The sequence below is a fragment of the Molossus molossus genome, unplaced genomic scaffold, assembly GCF_014108415.1.
Source record: "Molossus molossus isolate mMolMol1 unplaced genomic scaffold, mMolMol1.p scaffold_m16_p_5, whole genome shotgun sequence".
Classification (NCBI taxonomy): Eukaryota; Metazoa; Chordata; class Mammalia; order Chiroptera; family Molossidae; genus Molossus; species Molossus molossus.
In genome coordinates, this window is record NW_023425388.1 from 77,481,461 (window position 1) to 77,507,724 (window position 26,264).

Genomic DNA, 26,264 nt, shown 5'->3' on the forward strand with positions numbered 1-26,264 from the left:
CCCCCATTTATTTCTGTAAAGAGCTCTGGTAGCAAATTTTTATAAGAATACTATTTGTAGAAGAGCAAAAAAATAAAACCCCTTTCCTTTTTTTTTTTTGTTAATTCTCACCCAAGGATACTTTTCCGTTGAATTTTAGATAGAATGGAAGGGAGGGCGAGGGAGAGAGAGAGAAACATATGTGAGAGAGACACATCAACTGGTTGCCTCCCTCACGACCCCTATCAGGGCTGGGCATCAAACTCAAAACCCAGGCACCTGCTCTCAACTGGGAATCAAACCTGAGACCCTTTTGGTCATGGGCCAATGTTCCAACCACTGAGACAAACCAACCAGGGCCCTTTCTCATTTTTTATCCTAATGTTTTCTACCTCAATTTTTTAAATTAGCCTTTACTTTCTAGACATACACTCTAACAAACACACACAATCTTTTTCTTTTCTTCAATCTCTAAGTCTAGACAAAAGAAAATTTATGTATAAACTACTCTGTTACTCAAGAGGGTGGCTATCAATACAATGGCAAATAAGCTGGTTTATTTAATTTGCAAAGAAGGGAGGGGAGGATCCACATGTGATAATAGTTTGAGACAGTTCAAACTTTCCCCCTTTCTTTCTGGTCATTGGCAGGGGCCTTGCGCAGTGAAACTTAACTGTGGTCCCACAAGCTACATCGATTCCCCTGGAGTTTATTTGCATAGATATTGTCATGGCTGGCCGAGCAGTTTTTTTGTGTTTTTTTTTTTATGAATTCAATCAATGTAGAGAACCCTTCTAGATAAATCAGAGCTCTCGATAAAATGTATTCTCACTCAGAAGCAAAGTACACTCTTCATTTCACGCCAGCATGCAGTGATCCAAGCACCCTGCCGGTGCGGGGTGTGCGCCACCAGTTTCCTTCCTTCTCTGAAACAGTCGTTCACTCAGTGTGCACTGGGTGCCCCTCTCTGTTCCCACAGGACACTGCATATCTCTAATGTAGAACTTATTATGCTGCATTAGAATTACTTTTCTTCTGCCCTCTCTACTGGATCGATCTGCTTAAGGATAGGGAGAAAGTCCTCCATTTCCATATTTGTAGCCAAGTACCTAGCACAGAGTGAGTAAGTGAACGGGTTCCGGAGTATCACATAGCTCCTATTGTACAGCACAGCAAAGGTAACGACTGTGAGTTCGACACGATTCCGAGATAGTAATTATAAATGATGGGTTTTTCCCTGTGGTACTGGATTGGAATTGGAAACTTCAATATGAACTCAGTTTTTTCATGCATGTTAATAGAAATAACTAGAAATACATGTACACATACACATATTTACTAGTTTTGTCCTCTGGGGGCCTAGAAACAGATATAGTCTAGTAATGAGAATACCAAGCATTCAGATCTTGGTTTCTAGATTCTCTACTAAAAAAGGGCCGGTGTGTGTGGGGGGGGAACTTCTTAGAAAAATTACTGATTCCTAGCCTGGGACAGAGAAAGGACAAAAAGCCTGAAGTATCCTACTCTGTCAGAAAGTAGGAAAGCACTCAAAGAATGATGGGAAAATGTGTAAGAAACATTGAGATTGAGGGGTGTCCCACCAGCCAACCTGGGACAATGAGCATGAAAGTAAATAATTATGGTAATGAAATCTAACCCATAGAATAAATCAAGAAACTGTGAGTCTGTCCAGATAGAAATAAATGAATCAATGGGAGAAGAGTTTCTTACAATGGAATGATAGCTAATGTAAAAGGAATACTACATTTAGAAATCACCATCTGGCAACTACCACAATGGTAATTGTTTTGGGCAAGAATTATCAATGGATGCTAAAACTAGTAGGTAATGAAAACCTTAATATTTACATGGTCTAAAAGTAAACTAACTTCAAAGTAGAAAATCCTTGCAGACACCACTTTAACTTAGTGATCAAAAGTTAACATCCCTAACAGTGGAACAAACAGACATCATGATCTCCTGAAAAGGGCAGATATTTGCGAGGTTACTGCTAAAGATGCATAATCTGGATCTCATCATGGGCAAGCATCAGATGAATCCAGTGGAGAGACATTGTAGAAAATGGCTTGTCTTCCTCAAAAATGATAAGGTCATAAAAAAAAAGACAGACAGAAACTCTCCCCCTGAATCAAATAATCAACTTGTTGAAATAATATGACCTTCTGAATAAAATGATATAGCCCATTGAATACATCTTAAACTTACAACTTTATAATCATTGATTCATATATTATAAAACCAAATAGGAACAAATTTTTGACAAGTTGGAATTTTTCTACCGCTCTAATTTATCTACATCAGCATTTCCCATGACTTTTACACAAAAGCAAAAGTTTGTGTAACCAGCAAATTTGAAAAATGTTAAACATTTCATTTTCTTCATGTCTTCCCATCCACATTATGAATCTGCAAGGAGCAAGTGTAGTTGCATTATATATTTTTTATAAATATGTAATCGCGGATTCTTTTAACAACAGAACAAACGTTGAGGATGCAGATTTAGGTAAACAAGCATGTGAAAATCAGTATACAAATCTGAGATTATTTTCCAACCTTTTATTAGAGCCAGTGGACCTGTGTAGGAAGATGAGACAGGCCACACTGACTGAAGGTGTGGGAAACTGTAGAAAGCTTAGGATTTACATGGCCAAATGCTTTCCTTTTTAAACCTCTTCCATACCAGCTCAAAAAAGTGTTTGTTTTTGCTTTAAAGTAGTCTTTATTATAACAATGCAATTAGATGTAGTTAGAATGTACAGTCCTGTTTTGTGGTCAGATAACATTGTTATAACTGTACACTTCTGAAAACTTAATGTGACTAACAACCAGATCCTAAATCCTACATTTTTCTATTTAGAAAGGAGGAATGACATTTTAAAGAGTAAACACAATCTTGAATGCACTAGATTTGGGGGATTTTTTTTACAAGGTTGTGTGTGTGTGGTGTTGTGTGTGCGTGTGTGCACATGTGTTGTGGTTTTTTGTTTGTTTGTTTTTTTTATCCTCACCCCAGGACATTTTTCCATTTTTTGCTCAGGTAGAGTGGGAGGGAGAGAGAGGAACAGAGAGAGAGTGAGAGAAACATCGACGTGAAAGGGACACATCGAGCGGCTGCCACCCGCACAACCGACCAGGGCCGGGGACAAACTGCAACCGATGTACGTGCCCTTAGCGGGAACCGAACCCGGGTCTCTCCGGACCGCAGGCCGACGCTCTAACCGCTGAGCCAAACCGGCCAGGGCTGCACATGTGTTGTTTTAATGCCGGAGAGAGGAGAGCAAGAACCATGCTCATCTTAATATGTCCTAAATCGCACATCTCCCTCATTAGATTTCCATAACTGTGTACTTTTAATACAGACTTGCAAAGTTTAAACCTGTGATTCGCTGACTCACCATCAGCGCCACATTTCAGGCGTCCTGAGGCTCCTCCGTGTTTGCTCTTGCGCTGCCAAGTACTGCAAGGACGCTTCCAGTTGATGATCTGATTGTGCCCTACAGCCCATCACCTGTTCCTTCCCATCCCTACTGGAGAAGCCATTGAACAGGCTTCCGGCTCCATATGAAGCCCCTTCTCTATGGGGCAGTACTTAAGTTACCACTTTTTTTTTTATCCTCACCCGAGGACTTTTTTCCATTTTTTGTCCAGATAGAGCGCAAGGAAGAGAGAGAGAGAGAAATATTGATGTGAAAGGGACACATCGAGTGGCTGCCACCCGCACGACCCAACCAGAGCCAGGGACAAACTGCAACCGAGGTACATGTCCTTAGTGGGAACCGAACCCTGGTCTCTCTGGACTGCAGGCCGACGCTCTAACCGCTGAGCCAAACCGGCCAGGGCAGGTTACCACTTTCTTACCCTGCAAAACATTCTCTAGGCTGGCAACCTCCGAAGTCCTTAACTCTGGTTGGGCATCAAAATCAAATAGAAAACTTGTTTAAAAATAGCTAATTTCCCAACCCTCTTTCCCCTCAATTGTTATCAAATAGGTTCCGGGTGGGAAGGTGGTGGGGGAGGGGACAGTCAGAAACTTTAAAAAGCTCCTCTGGTGATTAGTCCAGCTAACCTAAGCACTACTTTGGGGACCCACCCCTCTAGAATTTTTCCCTGGCTGTAAGTACAGACACACCACCCTAGATCTGATCAGTTCTTTAAAGAGGATCTCAACTAGTGTTACTTACAGTGTGGCCCATAGACTGAGGTGATTTTTAATAAAACCCTAGATTATTGAATATACACTAGAGTTTTAGACATGCTAATATTAAAAACTGACACACACAAAAATCATTAAAAAGTGCCCCAGAAAGTTAAGTGGCCTGCTTACTACAAACCAAGATTATAAACCGCAGTTTTCTCTCCAGTTCTCACTGCAGTTTAGAGCAGTTTCGTGGAAACTTCACATCTGTCACCTGTTCTCTCCCATTCGCATCCCAAAGCAGTATATGATACAGTCGTGTTTCCATTCATGTCCAATGCCTATTTTTTTTCTCTACTCCTGTATAAAGGCTTCTGCACAGAATGGTGCGTGGGGAATCCAGACACCTCGATTCCTCCCAAATCTGCTAGGAACTTTCTGCAGGACTTTTAGGACAGCACTTACCTTCAGTGTCGACATTTTTCTTCTGCAAAGTTAGGAGAAGGAGTGGAATATTCTGAATGCTTCTAGTCCCCAAATTGCAGGATTTTAAATCTTTAGCTGGCTCTCCTCCACTGTTGGTAATAACTTATAGTGGTGTACCAGCTCCTAATTGCTGCTTGTCCAACATTCAGAAACTTTGAGAGCAGTTGTTAAGCGGTTGGTAGCTTAAAACCAGCCCATAATGCGGATATTTACACCATGAAAATAGAAAACCACTAAAAATTAGGGTTTTTAAAAAAAACAAAAAACAAAACAGAGAGCCGATTTACCAGCACATCACTGATAATATGTATTATAATGTAATGGAGACCAGAACCAAATGCAGTGACCACATCACAGAATGTTCCACCATATTTTAAAGTAGATGATTATAGCACTAATTGAATTACATCAGATTTGCAAATTGTTCCCAAAGTCGTTAAGTCTCCATAAAGCTGCTCAGTGTATCACATGTGTGTCCTCTATACCATTTATTGATGTTACTTATACTGCCTTCCTAACTAAACCCAGTTCCTTTTAGTGCTTCTCAAATCAATAGGCTAAAGCAGTCCGAGCATCTTCCTACACGATAGATTCAAAGGTCATGCTTGTACGACTGAAAAAATGTGGAATGCACAACTAGTTCAATTACTAGACTATAAAAAAACAACTAATTCAGTTCACTGCATCATTGATCCATTTAATTGTATAGCAGCTTCCTATTGATAACAGGAAATGTCCCTGAGCCAACCATGCTGAAACTGAACCTGGCCAGTTTTCCACAGCCATAAATCTCAGTAAGGATTCTACAGAATGCATAGGGACTAAAAATCACAGCCTGAGTTTATTAGATTTTTAAAAAAATTTCACTGACCTATTTCCCCTGCATATGACCCAATTTCTCTTATGCTTCCTGGACTTTGTTAGTCATTAAATGTTAGCCTTTACTTATGCTCATGCCTGGATGTTTCATTTCACTTAGAGATTGTGATCAGTTTTAAACCATCTATCCATTTGGTTTTTGGAAATCACTCAGCCACCCGTGAGCTTTACAGAAGGTACTGCTGACGCAGAAGTGGCTCCTTTTGTCATATTTCTGACCTCTTGGTTTAGGCAAACGCTATAAATTTGTACATCTTTGTAGTACAAATACAACAAAAAATTGATGGATAACTACTATATTTTGAGCACAGCATTAGGTACTGAGGGAAACAAATACGAGTAAGATATAATAACCCCTCTCTCCGAGATCTCACAGTCCAATGGGAAAGATGTGTGCATATAGATAAGAGGTTACGCTGGTAAGTTGCGTAAGAGAGAACAAGCAGTGTTATTGAAGCTTGGTGAAGAAATAATTCTAACTGGGAGAAAACAGAGAAGAATTCATAGGTGGATGAGCAAGATTCCTGTAGCAAAGAAAAATGGGAAAGGCCATTCCAGGCGGAGGGAAAGGACACGAACCAAGTCGTGGAGAGGGTGTGAAGGTGTCCGGTAGTCAGGAGAAAGCGTTAGAGAAACACTGGAAGAACAATACAGATAAAAGTGGAGTATAGTTCTTTTATGGAAATATTTATATTATTTAGATTTATTTTTGCAATGCCTTGGATAAACCAAACAATGTTGGGTAAAGTGGTATTTCCATAAAAACATCTTTTTTTTTTTTTTTTTTTTTTTTTTTTTTTTTTTTTTTTTTTTAATCCTCACCCGAGGACATTTTCCCATTTTTTTTTGTTCAGGTAGAGTGGGAAGGAGAGACGGGAACAGAGAGAGAGAGAGAGAAACATCGATGCGAAAGGAACACATCGAGTGGCTGCCACCCGCACGACCGACCAGGGCCGGGGACAAACTGCAACCGAGGTACATGCCCTTAGCGGGAACCGAACCCGGGTCTCTCAGGACCGCAGGCCGACGCTCCAACCGCTGAGCCAAACCGGCCAGGGCCATAAAAACATCTTTTAAAATGAAAGTATTTCACCCAGCTGATGTGGCTCAGTGGTTGAGTGACCCATGTACCAAGAAGTTGCCAATTCGATTCCAAGTCAGGGCACATGCCCAGGTTGTGGGTCCAATCCCCAGTGGGGGGCATGCAGGAGGCAGCCAATCAATGTTCTTTCTTATCACTGTTTCTATCTCTCTCTCCCTTCCTCTCTCACTAGAAATCGATAAAGAAAAAAATTTTTTAAAAAATTTCTTACCACATGATCTCACTTACGTGTGGAATATGATGAACAAAATAAGCTGATAAACAAAATAGACCCAGAGACATAGAAAGGAGTATGGTTCAGACTGACAAACCTCAGTGGGGGACAGGGGGAGGGATGAGATAAACCAAAGAACTTCTGTGCATGTATGTGTCACCAATGGACATAGACAACAATGCTGGGGTGGGGGGATCGAAAGGAGAGTGTCTGGGGGAAGGAGAAACATCTGTAACAAAAATTAATTAATTTTAAAAAACACATTTAAAAAGAACTATTTCTGTTTTCCATAAAAGTTAAAATCATGTGCTGAAACATGAAACACTGTCAGGAGACTTACAGAGTAAGACCAGACAATGAACAATATCATGAAACTAAACAATTACATAGAACTAGAAAACTGACCCAGTAGTAAAATATAAAAATACACAATTATAAATATAAATTTGGTCCATGGAGACACTCAAGCGGTGTTTACAGAAAGTATCAGATTGGTTCCTGCTTTAGGTGAATACTGCAGTTGTGAAGTGTTGAATATCATAGAGAATAGCATTTTTTTATAGTCAACTGTATTAAAAGTCCTATTTCCAGCAAACCTGCACAAAGTGCTACAAATACAGCTAAAAATTGGACATTAAAGAAAACATATTTTCTGTAGCTGGGAATTCCTAATCTTTTTTTTTTTTTTTTTATCCTGACCCAAGGACATTTTTTGTTCAGGTAGAGTGGGAGGGAGAGAGAGGAACAGAGAGAGAGAAACATCGATGTGAAAGGAACACATCGAGTGGCTGCCACCCGCATGACTGACCAGAGCCGGGGACAAACTGCAACCGAGGTACATGCCCTTAGTGGGATCCGAACCCGGGTCTCTCAGGACCGCAGGCCGACGCTCTAACCGCTGAGCCAAACCGGCCAGGGCGGGAATTCCTAATCTTTATAAATTGAAATTTTCTGTTGCAATCAATACCAAAAAGCTCACAATTCTGTTCTTAGAAACACTGTAAAATTCAATCATTTTAGTGTAAACACAATAAGTGAATTACAAGAAGGTTTATAAAAAGGCACACATTGTTAATGATATAAATTTGGCAGCACAGTCCTATGTCATGAAAGTTACTCTGAGGTGACAGGAAAAAAGAAACAAAAAACAGATAAAAGCTGAACTCATTTCCAGTCTAATCTTAGAAAGAGGAACCAAGGCTCAGATATGGGCGTCCCTCTCCCCTCTCTGAGTTGAACTAGAGACTCCAAGCTCTCTGGTATACTTCCTTCAGTCACTGCTACGCTATGACTGTCCAGAGGTGGACAGATTCTCTTCCTGCCTCGTGATCACAAGGCTGAGGATCGCTTTGTAGAGAAATAGATACTGCTTGATGTCAGCAAAGACTCCTGGCCTCATCCAATCAATCATCTTGGCTACCCGGGTAAACATCCATGGCATGTTCTTTTACTAGCTGGTGCATAAGGGTCGTCAGAGCACAGAGTCCCTGCTGACACTCCTCTGTGGTCATCGTGAATGACTGCGGGCCCATCCCTGCTGGCAGCTTTTTTTTTATAATACTTAGAAGTTCAGAAGTCTTACTAATAGGGCTTGCTGGATTTGGCCATTCAAGACACTGAAAATGTCTCACTTCAAGTACATAATCATACATGACATAAGAGGCATTGATGTAGTCTTCCCCATGCAGGAACGAAATGCCAACCCTTGATCTTTCCACGGGGGTGATGGAAGAAGGTCTGTTCTTTTCCCTGCTGCATTGCTTGAGGGCCATAGAACGGTTCCCTGCTGTCCGTTTGACCGGGAGCTTGAATTGTTTCTCTAGCGCTGTTTTGCCTGTGGGTCCAGGAATGAGAAGCTCACTGACATAAGCGTGAATATAACTGCCTGGCACCTCAGTCTCTTTACTAACTACGGCCTCCACCAGCGCATCATGAATGAAGACATACTGTGTCTCAGTTTGCACCAAATAGTTTCATTGCAAACAGATGTGTTTCAAGACGCCAAAAATGTTGACCTTCATGTTGAATTTGCTGCAACATGCTGTCCAGCACAATACACGTGCCTGTTCTTCCAACTTCAGCCCTGCAGTGGACAGCGCAGGTCCCACCACGTGGCACTTGGCGAGGGTCGGCTTTCTCACGCAGGTCAGCACTGGCAGCGAGCGCTCTGGCTCCCCTGTCAGGCCATGGCAAGTAGTGATTCCACATACCCCCTGGGTCTTCCTTTCTTGGAGCCCTTTTTTATCTTTGTGTTTCTTAGAGTAAAATTCCTCATGGTATAATAGGCAAGCATTTAAACACTCTTCCGAGTGACCAGGAAGTTCTACTCTTCACTGCCATCGGCAGGCCTGCACTGGTCACATTTTCTCCTTCCTTATTCACGAGGTTTGTGATCATGATGATGACTTCCACATTATGCTCTCATATCATTCTCCAGAAATCTGGGCTGTGGATTTCAGTGGGCCTTGGGAAGCAAGGTAGCTTTTGGACAGTTGGAACCATCAACATGATCGGCATGGCTGCAATCGGTCAGTGTGCCATCTTTTCCAGCAACTTTAATCCTACTATGATCATCTGGTAAAACTCCTTCAGGGTCTCAAATTCTTCAGTAAACCCACTACTTGCATGTAAGTTTGCAACATACTTTGGAAAGTGCTTTATTGGAATTTCTCCAACATCATCTAAAATTGGAAAGATAAGTGTTGAAGGTGTGGATATTATTTGTCCTCCAAATGGAAGTGTGCAGTCTGGAAGCATTTCCCTGGGTTCCAGTGGAGGGAGGGAAGAGCAGTCTAAAGTCACATTAGAAGGGTCTGGGGAGAGGGCTGAAGGGACAGCCACCAGGATCCCTGTGCTGAGTCATTGTCCCATACCTCAGACACCAATTTTCTCATGTCAAAATGAAGTGTTTTGAATGTAAGGATAGAGTCAAGCAGCAAAGGTGGTAAATCAATCTCAGCCGGTGTGGCTCAGTGGTTGAGCGTCAACCCATGCACCAAGAGGTTGCTGGCTTGATTCCCAGTCAGAGCACATGCCCAGGTGGTGGGCCTAATCCCCAGTGAGGGGCATGCAGGAGGCTGCCAATCGATGTTCTCTCTCATTAATGTTTCTATCTCTCTCTCCCTCTCCCTTCCTTTCTCTCTAAAAATCAATAAAGAAAAAGTATTTTTTTTTAAAGTGTTAAATCAAATATGCAGAAAACAATAAAGTATAGTAATAGGCCTGGATGCAGTGGAGCGCAGTTGAGGAAACATGAGTCCAGCGAGAGGAAAGGGTATTTCAACCAGGTCTCCTAGAACTTTGCAAAATGGGAAAGAGGACCAGCAGCATTTTAAGAAGAGGGACCAACATGAGCAAAGGCACACAGACAATGGTAATGATCATTATTACTGTGTGTGTCAGGCACTGTGCTAGGCATTTTATCTATATTATCACACTTTATGTTGCTGTGATTTGGGAAGGTATTCTTTCTATTTTACAGATATGAAACTGAAACCCAGAAGTGCTCAGTAACATGCCCAAGGCCACATAATAGTAGATTCGGGATTTAAACTTACTGTTCTATAAAACCTTCAATCCGAGAAAAGCAAAAATATATGATATGATGTAGTAGCACAACAGTAAATCAAGTTATATGTATATATTACACTATAACTTGATTGATATATATATAATCATTTAAAAAATTGTAATGATTCTTTATCGAACAGCTACTATTTTGCAAGAAAGTTAATATATGTATTAACTTTGAAGAAAAAAACTGACCAAAGTCATGAGTTAGAAGCAAAGCTAGAAATTCTTGCCCACAGAAGGGACAGAGAGCGCTGGGGAGGGGAGGGGGAGGACGACAGTCGTGACTTTCCAGAGAGGTCTCTGGAGAAAAAGCAAGCAAGCGTTGGCAGCTGTAAATGACAACTACACTATCCGAAGCCTGCTGCCATTCACCCATCTTACTTAACACACAGAGGGAAGGAATGAGATTCAGGGTCTAGAGAGAGACGCTTCTTGCTTTAAAGATTGTTGAATTTGAAATATGTTCAAAACATCCATGTGGATACACTCAAATAGCCACAAATACTGGCAGTCAAGATTTGATATGGGATATTTTGTATTGGGAGATGGTGGAGAAACCTGACCAGAAACTAAAATAGAACGTAAGAAAATGGACCAAGCTTTACAGGGCCAATATGGCAAAGACGAAGTCTGCCCAGGGATGTCATGATTTAGTCCAACTTGGAATCGGAAAGTAGCAATCCTGCAGTTTCAGTCCAGGGGCAGCCAACCAGGGATCAGAGCAGAGTTGATATAATACCAAGTGCTAAACTAGGTAAAGAAGCCAGGTTGTGCAAAATGAGAATAACATCTGGTCTTCCCAGGATCTGAGACTGGTAAGGAAATAGGATGGAGGTAGGGATACTGAATGGAATCCCCACTGCAGCAACCATATGTTAGCAGAGATCCACAACCCTGGATACCCAAAAACTGCATGGCCCTAGAAATTATTCAGCAAACCCCATTATTTTCAGGGTGTGTGTCACTGATTCAAAAGTGCCCCTTTTGGTCAGATTTCTGATCTCTTGGTTTAGGCAGATGTTATTTAGTTCTAATCTCACTGGAATTCTGAAGGGAACTGAAGTGACTCTGACCCAACACATACCCACTGACCATGAGCAGTACAGCTCCACTCATGTATGTGTACAGGTGGCAAGCTGGGAGCCAGCCAGGCTGACATGGTTCTGGAATGTAGGACACAATTGGGGCTAGAGATTGGAGGCTATACCTCAAGCATGCAGTACGTAAGATCATTCAGAAACATACGCTGGGAAAAGACCAAGGATTGGAAAGGCTTGCCCCTAAGAACCAGTCAGAGTCCTCAGGACCAGAATCTAAGAAGGATTAATCAGATAAGTTAAAGGCAAGGGAGAAGACTGTAGCTTCCAATTTTCCTTTCATTTAATTCTTCCCTCATTTCCTGTGTAACACTTTCATTTTCTACTTTGATTTATAATTGGAATAAACCTTCAAAAAGAAAACTCACTCCATTGTAACCGTGTGGTAATGGTTCCTCCCTTTGGGATGGTGTTAGTATTAAATGGGATATTGTACATGACTGCATCTATTGGGTGCGCCACATGTGTTGATTCTCGCTGCCACTGGCCACTGGCCACCCTCCTCCTTCCCTCAGGGTGTAGGCCTTAGCCCCTGAGTCCTATGATTTCACCATCAAAATAAAAACCCTTGTGAGCAAATTAGATGTGGCCAATTTCTGCATACAGGCTTCACAGTGAGAGAAAAGGAAAGAATCAAACTTTTGGTTTCCATCATGTATTGAAAAGGTGTTCTTTGGCTATCCTCTTTCACGGGTGAGAAAACTGAAATAATTAACTGAACAGAAGTACCTTCTCCAAATTCATAATTGTAGTCTGTGTCCTGACAGACATGTTTTTGTCAGTTGCTTAGCATTTGGAAAATTTTAGGGAAGCAAAACAATGAATCATCTTTCAATGCTGGAACAAACCAGTTCCCAGAATCACCTTGTAGGTGGACTATTGCTTAGCTATTATATTTCAGCACTACCATTTTACAAGTGCAAAGATGATGATTGGCAGCCTGTTGCTTTTCCCCTTATTAGAAAGAAGTAGCCGAGTACACCATGATCGAGTGGGTTTTATTCAGGGGATGCAAGGTTGGTACAATCTGCAAATCAATAAGCATGATAGACCACATAAACAAAATGAAGGATAAAAACCTCATGATCATATCAATAGATGTAGAAAAAGCATTTGATAGAATTAAGCACCCATCTGTGATAAAAACTCTCAGCACAGTGGGAATAGAGAAAACATATATCAATGTAATAAAGGCCATATATGACAAACCCACAGCCAACATCACACTCAATGGGCAAAAACTAACAATGTTTCCTGTAAGATCAGGAACATGACAGAGATGTCCACTTTTACTACTCTTATTCAACATAGTACTGAAAGTCCTAGCCACAGCAATCAGAAAAGAAGAAAGAAAAGGTATCCAAATTGGAAAGGAAGAAGTAAAACTGTCATTATTTGCTGATGACATGATACTGTATATAAAAAAAAACCCTAAAAGTCCCACCAAAAAACTACTAAAACTGATCAATGAATTCAGTTATTTTGGATACAAAATAAATATGCAGAAATCAGTTGCATTTCTATACACCAAAAATGGACTACCAGAAAGGGAAACTAAAAAAATCCCATTCAAAATTGCTTCAAAAAAAAAATACCTAGGAATAAATTTAACCAAGGATGTAAAAGACCTATACTAGAAAAATTACAAGACACTGATGAAAAAAATTGAAGAAGATACAAATACATGAAAGCAGGTACCATGTTCAAGGATAGAAAAAATTAACATCATTAAAATGTACACACTACCCAAAGCAATCTATAGATTCCACACAATTCCTATCAAGATACCAATGGTATTTTTCACAGAACTAGAACAAATGTTTCAAAAATTTATATTCAGGATCAAGAAGATCCTGAATAGCAATAGCGGTCTTGAGAAAGAAAAAAGTTGGAGGAATCACACTACTTGATATCAAATTATACTACAAGGCCATAGTAAGTAAAACAGCATGGTCCTGGAATAAAAACAGACATAGAGATTAGTAGAACAGAAGAGAGAGCCCAGAAATAAACCCACATCTGTACAGTCAAACAATATTTGACAAAGGAGGCAAGAACAATCAGATAAATACATCCTCTTCAATAAATGGTGTTGAGAATATTAGACAGACATGTACAAAAATGAAACTAGACCACCTTCTTCCACCATATATAAGAATAAACTCAAAATAGATTAAAGACTTAAATATTAAGCTCAAAACCATACAAATCCTAGAAGAAAACACAGGCAGTAAAATTTTGGACATTTCTCATAGCAATTTTTGTTTGTTTGTTCTGATATGTCTCCTCAGGCAAGGAAAACAAAAGAAAAAATAAAATAAACAAATAGGACTACATCAAACTAAAGAATTTTTTCACAGCAAAGGAAACCATCAACAAAATAAAAAGACAGCTCTCTGAAAGGGAGAAAATACTCACCAATAATACATCTGATAATGGGTTAATAACCAATATTTATAAAATCAACACCAACAAAACAATCTAATTAAATGATGGGCAAAGGACCTGAATAGACACTTCTCCAAAGAGGACATACAGATGGCCAATAGACATATGAAAAGATGTTCGATGTCACTAACCTTCAGAAAAATGCAAATTAAAACTACAATGAGATATCACCTAAGAGCTGTCAGAATGGCTATAATCAATAAATCAACAAACAACAAGTGTTGGTGAGGATGTGGAGAAAAGGGAACCCTCATGCACTATTGGTAGGAATGAAGACTGGTGCAGCCACTGTGGGAAACATTATGGAGTTCCCTCCAATATTTAAAAATTAACTGCCTATGACCCTGATTTCACTTCTGAGAATTTATCTGAAGAAACCTGGAACACTAATTCAAAAGAATGTATGCACTCCTATATTCATTGCAGCATAATATACAATAGCCAATATTTGGAAGCAGCACAAGTGCCCATCATTAGATGAGTGAAAAAAAGCAGTGGTACATTTACAAAATGGAATACTATTTGGTCATAAAAAAAGAAGAAAATCTTACCCTTTGGGACAGTATAAATGAACCTAGAGAGTATAAGCCAATCAGAGATGAACAAAGACCATATTATTTCATATAATGAACTAACAAGCAAAATAGAGACAGACTCATGGGTAGAGAACAGGCTGACAGCTGTTGGGGTGGGGTTGGTTGAGGGATGGAGGGATTGAGCAAAAAAGAAAAAAAGAGAGAAAAAACACATGGACACTGACAACAGTGTTGTGATAGCTGGGGTAGCAGAGTTTGGGAGAAGGTGGAGGAAGCTATAGGGAGAATAAATGGTGATGGATGGAAACTTGACTTGGAGTGGTGAACACCCAATACAGTGTACAGATGATGTGTTGTAGATTGTACACCTGAAACTTGTATAATTTTGTCAACCAATGTCACCCCAATAAATTCAATAAAAAGAAAAAAGAGGGGGAGAGAGAGAGGGCCCAGAGAGAGGGCCCAGAGAGCTGCCTTATACTTTCTACCATCTGAGGATATAAGAAAAAGCCCACAACTTGAAAGAGAGCCCTCATTTGACCTGTTGGAACCCTGATCTTGGACCAGCAGTTTCCAGAATGGTGAGAAATAAATTTCTGTTGTTGATAAGCTAAAAAAAAAAAAAAAAAACACACACAAAAAAGAAAGTAGCCAGTGTTTTTTATTATGACTCATACAGTTTATGTTAGAAACTCACATAGCTTTCAAAGCATAGTTCCATTGTCCACATATTAACTCCCTTATGATGGGAGATGCATGATCATTGACAAATAATGAGAAATCTAAAATAAACAGTTCTAGACCTGAAACTAATAGCTAACAGGCAAAAGCTAGAAGATACTTGAAACTTTGATTGGCCTGCCTATCTACACAGGAAGGTAAGACTTGACAGTGGTGTTTAACATGGGTCCTCCCACACTCATCCAAACCCAGCAGAAGGAGCCAAAATCAGCAGACCACCAACACCCACAGGGAAAATTTGGCACAATCCCACCTAGACAACCAACAGGTGAAACAAAAACAAATACCAAATGAAAGAACAAGATAATTTTATAGAAAAAGAGATAAATGAAATGCAATTAAACAAGTTATCAGAGGTAGAGTTTAGAGTAATGATAATGGGGAAGCTCAACAGCATGAGTAAAGAGCTCAACAGCATTAGTGAAGATATAGAAATATTGAAAATCAACCAATTGGAAAAGAAAAACCATCAAGTGGAAATGAAGAATGACATAGCAGAAATAAAGAACACATTGGAAGGAATAACCAGCAGAGTAGAGGAAGCCAAGGATCGGATCAGTGAAGAAAAAAGTGTAGAAAACAGTGTAGAAAAAATTACCCAATCAGAGAACCAAAATGAAAAAACAATGTAAACACAGAAGACAATTTAAGAGAACTGTGGGACAATATGAAACATAACAACAATCGCATCATAGGAGTTCCAGAAGAAGAAGAAAATGAGCAAGGGTTAGAGAATATATTTGAAGAATAGTGACAGAAAATTTCCCTAACTTGGTGAAGGAAAAAGGCATACAAATTCAAGAAGCACAGAGAGCTCCAAGTAAGAAGAACCCAAAGAGGCCCCTACAAAGACACATAATAATTAAAATGCCAAAAATTAAAGACAAAGAGAGAATCCTAAAGGCAGCAAGAAATAAGCAACAGGTTACCTACAAAAGAAACTTCATAAGACTGTCAGCTGACTTATCAACAGAAACACTACAGGCCAGTAAGGGAATGACATGAAGTAATCAAGGTAACAAAAAACAAGGTTCTGAATCCAAAACTACTCTATCCAGCGAGGCTATCATTCAAAATAGAAGGTGAAATAAAGAGCTTCCCAGATAAAAAAAAAAAAAAGCTAAGGGAATATATTAGCACAAAACCAGCACTGCAAGAAATGTTAAAAGGACTGCTGTAATTCTCAGAAGAAACAGGAAGAAAAATATAACCACAATATACAAAAATGGCAATAAATAAGCACATGTCAATAATAGCCTTAAATGTAAATGGACTAATGCTCTGATCAAAAGACACAGAGTAGCCCTGGCCACTTTGGCTCAGCAGTTAGAGCATCGGTCTATGGAACAGAGAGTCCCAGGTTCAGTTCCCACTAAGGGCATGTACCTTGGTAGCAGTTTGTCCCCAGCCCTGGTTGGGGTCATGTGGGTGGCAACCACTCAATGTGTCTCTCTCATGTTGATGTTTCCCTCTCTCCCTTCCCCCCTCTTTCCCTCCCACTCTATCTGATGATAAATGCACAAATGTCCTCAAATGAGGATTTAAAAAAAAAGACACAGAGTAGCTGATTGGATAAGAAAGCACGACTCATATATAGGGTTGTTTACAAGAGACCCACCTCACAACAAAAGACTCATATAAGTTGAAGATGAAGGGATGGGAAAAAAATCTTCCAAGCAAATGGAAAGGAAAAAAGAGCTGGGGTAGCAATAATCAGATCTGATAAAATAGACTGCAAAATGAAAGCCATAACTAGACACAAAGGAGGCCACTACATAATATTAAAAGGATTTATCCAACAGGAAGATATAAGCTTAATAAACATATATGCACCCAATATAAAAGCACCAAAATGTATTTTAAAACTTCTGGAGGACTTCAAAGGAGAAAATGATAGCAATACAATCACAGCAGGGGACTTCAACATCCCATTAACATTACTGGATAGATCCTCTAGAAAAAAATTAACAAGGAAACAGAGGCTCTAAATGATGCACTAGATCAAATGGATTTAATAGACATCTGCAGAGATTATACCCCAAAACTGCAGAATGTACATTCTTCCCAAGTGCACATGAGACATTCTCAAAGATAGACCACATGTTAGAACACAAACTGAGTCTCTACAAGTTCAAGAAGATAGACATCATATGAAGCATCTTCTCAGATCACAATGGCATGAAACTAGAACTCAATTACAACAAAAATAGGCAAAGACATTTGAACACATGGAGGCTAAATAGCATGTTATTAAACAATGAATGGGTTACCGAGGAGATCAAGGAAGAAATTAAAAACTTCCTGGAAACCAATGAAAATGAAAACACAACAACACAAAATCTATGGGATGCAATGAAAGCAGTTCTGAGAGGGAAGTTCATAGCACTACAGGCCTACCTCAAGAAGCAAGAAAAATTTCTAATTGACTATCTAAAGTAAATAACTATAAAGCAAACAAAAAGAAAACCACAGAGCAAGTAGAAAGAAAGAAATAGTAAAGGTCAGAGCAGAAATAAAGGACTTAGAGACTAAAAAAACAATTCAAAAGATCAATGAAACAAAGAGCTGGTTCTTTGAAAATATAAATAAGATTGATGGACCCTTAGCTAGACTCACCAAGAAACAAAGAGAAAGGACCGACATAAACAAAATCAGAAAGGAAAGAGAAGTAACAACTAACATCACAAAAATACAAAAAATCCTTAAAATATACTATGAACAATTATTATATGCCAACAAATTGGACAATGTAGATGAAATGGACAAATTTCTAGAATCACACAGTGTCCCAAAACTTAACTGGGAAGGGATAGAAAACTTGAACAAATCAATAGCAACTAAGGAAATTGAAGATGTAATCAAGAAATTCTCCGCAAACAAAAGTCTGGGCTCGGATGGCTTCACAGGAAAGTTTTAGTGACCATTCAAAGAAGAACTAACACCCATTCTCCTCAAACTATTACAAAAAATTCAAGAAAAAGGAAGACTTCTAAATTAATTTTATGAGGTTAGCATAATCCTAATTCCAAAACCAGATAAGTACACTACAAAGAAAGAAAACTGATGTCCCGGATGAATATGGATGTCAAAATCCTTAACAATATATTAGCAAGTCGGATCCACCAATACATTAAAAAATTATTCATCATGACCAAGTGGAATTTATCCCAGGGATGCAAGGCTGGTACAATATTCGCAAATCAATAAATGTGATATATCACATAAACAAAATGAAAGATAAAAACAATATGATCATATCAATCGATGCTGAAAAAACATTCCACAAAATTCAGCATCCATTTCTGATAAAAATGCTCAGCAAAGTGGGAATAGAGGAATTATATCTCAACATGATAAAGGCCATATATGAGAGACCTACAGCCTACATCATACTCAGTGGGCAAAAACAAAAAGCATTTCTCTTGAAAACAGGAACAACACAGGGGTGCTCACTTTCAACACTCTTATTTAAGATAGTACTGGAAGTCTTTGCCACAGCAATTAGACATAAAAAACATAAATAAATAAAAGGGATACAAATTGGAAAGGAGGAAGTGAAACTGTCATTATTTGCAGATGACATGATATTGTACATAGAAAACCCTAAAGACTCCATCAATAATCTACTAGATTTAATAAATGAATTTGACAAAGTAGCAAGATACAAAATTAACGTCAAGAAATCAACTGCATTCTCATACACCAATAATAAACTCACAAAAAGAGAAACTAAAAAAACAACAACAACAATCCCTCTACCATTGTGGCAAAAAATTAAGATACCTAGCAATAAACTTAACCAAGAAATAAAGGACTTATTGACAGAAAACTACAGGACACTGAAGAAAGAAATAAAGGAAAATATTAAAAAGTGGAAGAATATATCTTATTCATGGATTGGAAGAATCATTAAAATGCCCCTATTACCCAAAGCAATCTATAGATTCAATGCAGTCCCCATCAAAATACCAATGACATATTTCACAGAACAAGAACAAATACTCCAAAAGTTTATATAAAACCAAAAAAGACCCTGTATAGCCACAGCAATCTTGAAAAAGAAGTACAAAGTAGGAGGGATTACAATATTGGATATCAGAGTATACTACAAAGCCACAGTAATCAAAACAGCCTGGTACTGGCACATGAACAAGCATATTGATCAATGAAACAGAACAGAGAACCCGGAAATTGACCCAAGTCATTATACTTAATTAATATTTGACAAAGGTGGCAAGAGCATACAGTGGAGTAAAGACAGCCTCTTTAATAAATGATGTGGGAAAATTGGACAGCTACATGCAAAAAAATAAAACTACAACATCAATTTACATCATACACAAGAATAAACTCAAAATGAATAAAAGGTTTAAACGTGACTCACAAATCCATAAAAATCCTAGAAGGAAATGTAAGCAACAAAATTTCAGACATCTCACGCAGCAGAATTTTCACTTATACAACACCTAAGGCAAGAGAAACGAAGGAAAAAATTAATACATGGAAAGAGAACCCACTATATGGGAGAGCATAATTTCCAATGATATATCAGATAAGGGGTTAATTTCTAAAATATATAGAGTGCTCATGCAACTCAACAAAAGAAAGACAAAGAACCCAATTTAAAAAATGGGCACAGGACCTAAACAGACACCTCTCCAAACAGGACATACAAATGGCCAAGAGACATATGAAAAAATGCTCTATGTCACTAACCATCAGAGAGATGCAAATTAACATGACTGTGAGGTATCCCCTCACATCTACCAGAATGGCCGCCATCAACAAATCATCAAACAATTGCTGATGAGGGTGTGGAGAAAAGAGGACTCTAATTCACTGCTAATGGGAATGCAGACTGGTGCACCCACTATGGAAAACAATACGGTGTTTCCTCATAAAATTAATCTGCCATCTGACCCAGTGATCCCATTTCTAGGAATATATCTTAAGAAGCCTGAAACATCAATCAGAAAGAATATATGTACCCCTATATTCATAGCAGCACTATTTACAATAGCTAAGATTTGGAAACAGCCCAAGTATCCATCAGTAGACAAATAGATAAAAAAGCTGTGGTACATATACACAATGGAGTACTACGCAGTTGTAAGAAAGAAAGATCTCTTATCCTTGGAGACGTCATGGAGGGACGTGGAGAGTATTATCCTAAGCGAAACAAGCCAAATAGAGAAAGACAAATATCACATGATCTCACTTATATGTAGAATATAATGAACAAAATAGACCCAGAGACACAGGAAAGAGTAGAGTTCAGACTGACAAACCTCAGAGGAGAGGTGCTGAGGGAAGGAATGAGATAAACCAAAGAACTTATATGCATGTATGTGTAACCAATGGACATAGACAAAAATGCTGGGGCGGGGCTGGGATCAGGAGGAGGGTGTCTGCGGGTAGGGGGAGGGGGAGGACAAATATCTGTAACAAAAATTAACTAATTAATAAAAAATAAAACAGTTCTAAAGTAGTTTTCCTGAACGGCCTGTTCCTAAGGAATTGATAGATGTTTATGTCATGGTGCAGAAGCCTTTCCACCCCAACTTTGGCGGTGGGGCTGAGCTCTGGAAGGAGAGATCATGATAGTGTTGCTCCTGTGCTAGGTTATAATCATCTCTTCCTCCTACCTGGTGCTACCCTCTCCTCTCCACCGCCTGAGGGTCCAAGGACCCCCAGGGAGAATGTATCTCACGTAATGATCTGAACATGTATATGTGAGTATGGGTATAGACACACCAACATTCATAAATGAGGGGAATTTTGCATAAAGTGCAAATGTATACCTCAACTAGAAATCAGAGAATGCCACAAACGGAGCCTCACTCCCACCTGTGGCAACCGACCAAGTGGAGTCATGCTCTCCACTGTGCCTCGGTCCCCACCCTCCTGACCGTATTCCTGAAACGAGGCCATTAGTTGCTGTTCTAAGTGCCAAACATGATGACACCACATACTTATCTTGGCTGCTTCACTCTTTTGCTTGGCCCAGTAGAGGTTTAAGTAGAAACTGGTGAATTCTTACTGCCTGCTAGACTCTAATCACCACTACAGGTACCGGCACCTCTAGTCCTCATTTGGCTGTCCACTATCAGGGGGAAAATCAACTGAGTTCTTAGAGCTCTTGGGATGGAATCTGCTCCAGACTCCTAATGCCATCCAAAGGCATGGGGCAGTTCCCGGGCCTGGAACACATACTGGCAGGACCCTGAGTTTGGCCTTGGGCTCCTTTGACACGTCCTGGCTCTTCCAACTCCTCTCTAGGGCAGTTTAATGTGAGCCCAGGGAAAGAAAGATTTTGTTGTTGTTGTTATTGAAATATAAATATTTCTATATTTTATATCCATATGCGCATATTTTATATATATCTATACACATATTTGACACATATATAGGCCTATATGATTGTGACATACCACAGTAGAAAACTTAGATATGTTATTGGTCTGTATGGTTCAGCTGAGGTGGGGACGTCCTGGCCTAGAGTGAGTGGACATTGTTTCCTGATATCTCCATTTTCTTTCCAATTTGAGAAAGTACCCTGAATAGACATTAATGATCACATGAATCTTTAATGGACCTTATTCTACTGAACAAGATGTACATCCATTCCCTCACTGCACTTTCCCATTCACCCACCGAGATGCGATGCGCGAGTTAGACATCACAACCCCGCGTAATGAGAAAGAAGCAGAGGCTCAGGTGAAGTGAGCTGCTAGAGGGCATGGGGGGGGGGGGGGGGTCAGAGAAAAGCCCACCTCCTGGCCAGCAGCCCAGGGCTCTTTCCAAGACTGATGCCTCTGTCAGAATTCAGTGAACATTTAAAGCGTATCTGATTGAATAAACTACTCACAGTCCTAGGCATTTAGTACATGGAAAGATAAAGCAAAATATTAAAGAGACATGCACTGTCCTGGAAGTTCCCAGGCATTGTATTGGAGCAGAGGCTTAGGGCAGTTGGTACTCGGTAATGAAAAAATGGTCATGGTTGGAATGTGCTCCTTTATCTCACTAATTCTATAACCCATTTCTATCAAGGACCTCAGACCTGAAGAGCTCAAACTGCATTTTGAAGCTTATCTCATTAATATTCACCACCACACAGGCAAAGGGTGTGGGGCAAGTATCATTCATTATCTCACATTTCGGATGGAAACATGGCAGTGGAATGACGCCTGGCCATGTGTGTCCGGGTTCAGGATTCAGAGACTGTTTCCTTTTAGCACCATCATCCATGTCTGATTCGGCTTTGCCCTCGCCTGCAAGAAACAACACTGAGATAAACCAAGTGGGGTGCTGTCATTTCAGCCTGATGTCCCCAGTGTCACAGTCTGACCAAAATAATAAGATCAAAGCCCTAAGGCTGTGATGAAAATGAAAGGCTATGCTGAAGCGAGATGGGCAAAGAATGCATTATGTATTGGCCTGGGTACTCAAATGTCCTTAGAAAAATATGAAAAACACAGATGTGAATTATTAAACAGTGACAATTAAAACTTATATCTCACAGGGAAAACAGCCTGCTTAGAGATACAAGCAGTGGTCACGCAAGAGCTGGGATTTTAGATTTGATTGCCGCATCCTCTTTCTGCATGACCTTGGCCTTCATGTGTCAATTTCATGACCTCCAGCACTTCTTAATGTTTCTTACTCTGCAAATCTCTGCATTTTTTTTTTTTAAAGCAGGCCAAAGACACTTGTCATTACTAACTCCAGTGGCCACTAAAAAGTACATGAGCCCTGGCCAGGTATCTTGGTTCATCGGCAGCATCCTGTACACCAAAGGGTTGTGGGTTGGATTCCCAGTCAGGACACATTCGTAGGTTTCAGATTTAATCTTCTGTAGGGGCACAAGTGGAAGGCAACCAATTGATGTTTCTCTCTCTCTCTTTCTGTCTCTCAAATCAATGAAAACATGTCCTTGGGTGAGGATTAAAAGAAAAGAAAAACATGAGAAATATACTGGGAAGATCAGTGGTCTATCTGATCAATAATTCTGTCATGTAGGAGAAGACATGACGTCTTAAAGGCTGGTGTTGCCCTTCTGAGAACTTATCCTACAGATACAAAAATCACACACGATTAATCATTGCAGTGATGTTTATAATAGCAAAAACTTGGGAGCAAACTAAGTGCCCATTAATAAGAGATTGGTTGAATAAATTATGATACATCCATACAATGGAATATAACAGCTCAAGAAGAAAAAGGGGGTGAAGGGCTTTAGGTCCCAATAAGGAAAGATCTCAAGGACATACTGTCAAATACATAAAGCAAGACGCATTTAAGCGAGAGTGTATGAAAAGCTACTATTTGCTTAACAGTTGTGGGGGTGAATATATTCAGTCACTTAATATACATATTTATTGAACATCTTCTCTGTCCCAGGAACTTTTCTAGGAGCTGAAGATACGATAGCTAACAAAACTCCCTGCCTTCCATTGGGGATAACACTTGAGGTTGACCAGGGGCAGCAGCACCAAGGAAGGTAGGTGGTTTCCCTCATGCTTGACCCCAAGTTCATGTACAATGGACAGTCCCCCTGGGAACAGGGCCACCTATGCAGCTGCCCCTGGATTTTTAAGGTTGGAGCTTAAGTGTATGGAGGAGGCAGGTTCTGTGCTCCTTGCCTTTGTCAGAGCATGAGATTAGGCTCTGGTGTGCCTCCCATCGTGGATGGTGTTCTGACGAAGAAGCATCTGTCAATTCCTCTGCCTCCCAACAGACCACACAAATTTATTTCCCAACTTGCCTCACATCTTAGACCTTTCTTCTGGGAAAACTCGAAGATAGAATTTGCTTTTATTCTCTCAGGACCTGTGCACAAGCTAGCTCCTATGTTCTCTCTTACTCTGCCCTCCTTCTCCACTTATGTGCCCAGTGGTGGAAGCAGCGGAGGCTCCTACCCCTCGGTTGAAGGCCCCCACACCTGGGAGTGCAGAGGGACTAAACCAAGCACTGCAACTTGTAATTAAGCAGCTGTGGTGTTTACACGTTTCTTAATGTATTGTCTTTTCGATGACTGTATTGTTTTCAAAAGGAACGTGTGTTTCAGTCGTCTCTCTGATTAAAGGAAGCCCCTGTGGTGCAGGCATCGTGCCCACTCAGGCACTTTAAAACAATATTGGGAGAAGATGCTCATGAAACCATAACTGGGATTACCTGTCGGGACAGGCAAGGGCGGGGCAGACACGGGGCAGATTCAAGAGAGCAGGTTTTCACTGGAAGGCCTTCCGTATTTTCTAAGCATTTAAATCAAATAAAATACAAATTTTAGAAAACACAGGAAAATCTTAACTGCCTTTCCTCATTAATCTGATAGATTTTTACTCTTTAATTTATCCAAACCTGTCTTCGACCTCTTAACGTGTTTAGTCAAAGTAGTACACTCTGTAACATAACCTCTTCCACATGCTCGCTTGTGGAATTTAAATAAAATGCCATTCTTTTTGTTTATCCTATAAGCATTTCACTCTTGGTTGCCAAACTCCACTTTCATCTAATATTCTGATATTAAATGAATATATTTATGGTTATTGTCCTCCAACCATTCATTAATCTATACGCATTAATGAAATCTCCCCATTATCTTTGCCTTTTCTCACTGGAGTTCTCATTTTTGCTAATAAATTTCTTATTTCCATTCCGTTAGTGGCATAAACCAGCTTCTTTGCTTGTAATTAAGGTAATTAGGACTCCATTTCTTTCCCTACTAGAACCGCCGGCACCAGCCTCTCCACCCCCACAACAAGCTTTCACCTTCATTTTTATCCATAAACTCCTTTCCCTCAGGAAACGTCCAAAAATGATCATTTTGGAACACTTCCTTCTTCAAAAAGTTCTGACTAACAGTCAATTCACCTCTGTCCGTCCCCATCCTTCCTCCACCGCCCGTCTCCTGCTGTCTCTCGTTCCCTTTGTGCCCTTCCATGACGACGCTGTGCTGAGCACTCATGGCTGAGTTTCCTGTTCCAGCCCAGCTCCTCCTCCTGCCAACCTGCCTTCTGCTCTCCTCCCTCACCCAGGCCTCTAATCACCAAACTACAGAACGTATCTCCACATTGATCATCCTCAGACCTTCTGCAGTGTTTGAAACAGTTTGAAACATTCATACCTGTCACAGGTCACAGGCTCTTATATTAAAAGTATCATTGTCTGATTGCGTGGCTGGTGTGGCTCAGTGATTGAGGGTTGACCCATGCACTAAGAGGTCGCCAGTTCCATTCCCAGTCAGGGCGCATGACCAGGTTGTGGGCCAAATCCCTGGTGGGGATCATGCAGGAGGCAGCCAATTGATGTTCTCTCTCATTGATGTTTCTCTCTCTCTCTCTCTCTCTCTCTCCTTTCCTCTCTCTAAAATCAATCAAGAAAAAAAAATTTTTTTTAAGTATCATTGCTTGTTGACCTCCAGCATCCTGCCCTCTCACACACAGGGTCCTGTGGACCCTCCCACTTCAGCTTGGGGAACAGTCCTGCACCCACTATAGCAGATGCTGTCATGCTCTGCCCATGTCCCCTGGGACTTCTTTCTAGGGTGACCAGCTATTCAGTTTGTCCAGGACTGAAGGGCTGCCCAGGATATGGAACTTTCTGTTTTAAATACAAGAAGTCCCTGGCAAATTGGGATGAACTGGTCACCCTGTCTACTGGTTCACCCATACTGCTTCTGTGGTCACCCTCACTCCCTAATTTCAGCACCTGTGTCTCCTGTTGCAGGGCTGCTGCTAACGTCCCCTACACCTGCTTCCCAGAGAGCCAGGAGTACCTGGGAGGTTAGTCTCCCTGCGGGAGCCCTTAACCCAGTGGTTCTCAACCTTCCTAGGGCCGTGACCCTTTAATACAGTTCCTCATGTTGTGGTGACCCCAAACCATAAAATTATTTTTGTTGCTACTTCATAACTGTAATTTTGCTACTGTTATGTCTTAGGCGACCCCTGTGAAAGGGTCGGTCGACCCCCACAGGTTGAGAACCACTGCCTTAACCAATGACTGGAGGTTCCACAGTGCCTTAGTCATAACAATGCTGAACTATGACTTA

The 26,264-nt window shown here is 40.2% G+C and overlaps 1 pseudogene; it reads right to left on the reverse strand.

The window, feature by feature from the left end:
* Positions 1–8,219: 8,219 nt before the first annotated feature.
* Positions 8,220–25,181, reverse strand: LOC118616981 (annotated as a pseudogene).
* Between the last annotated feature and the right edge of the window lie 1,083 nt (positions 25,182–26,264).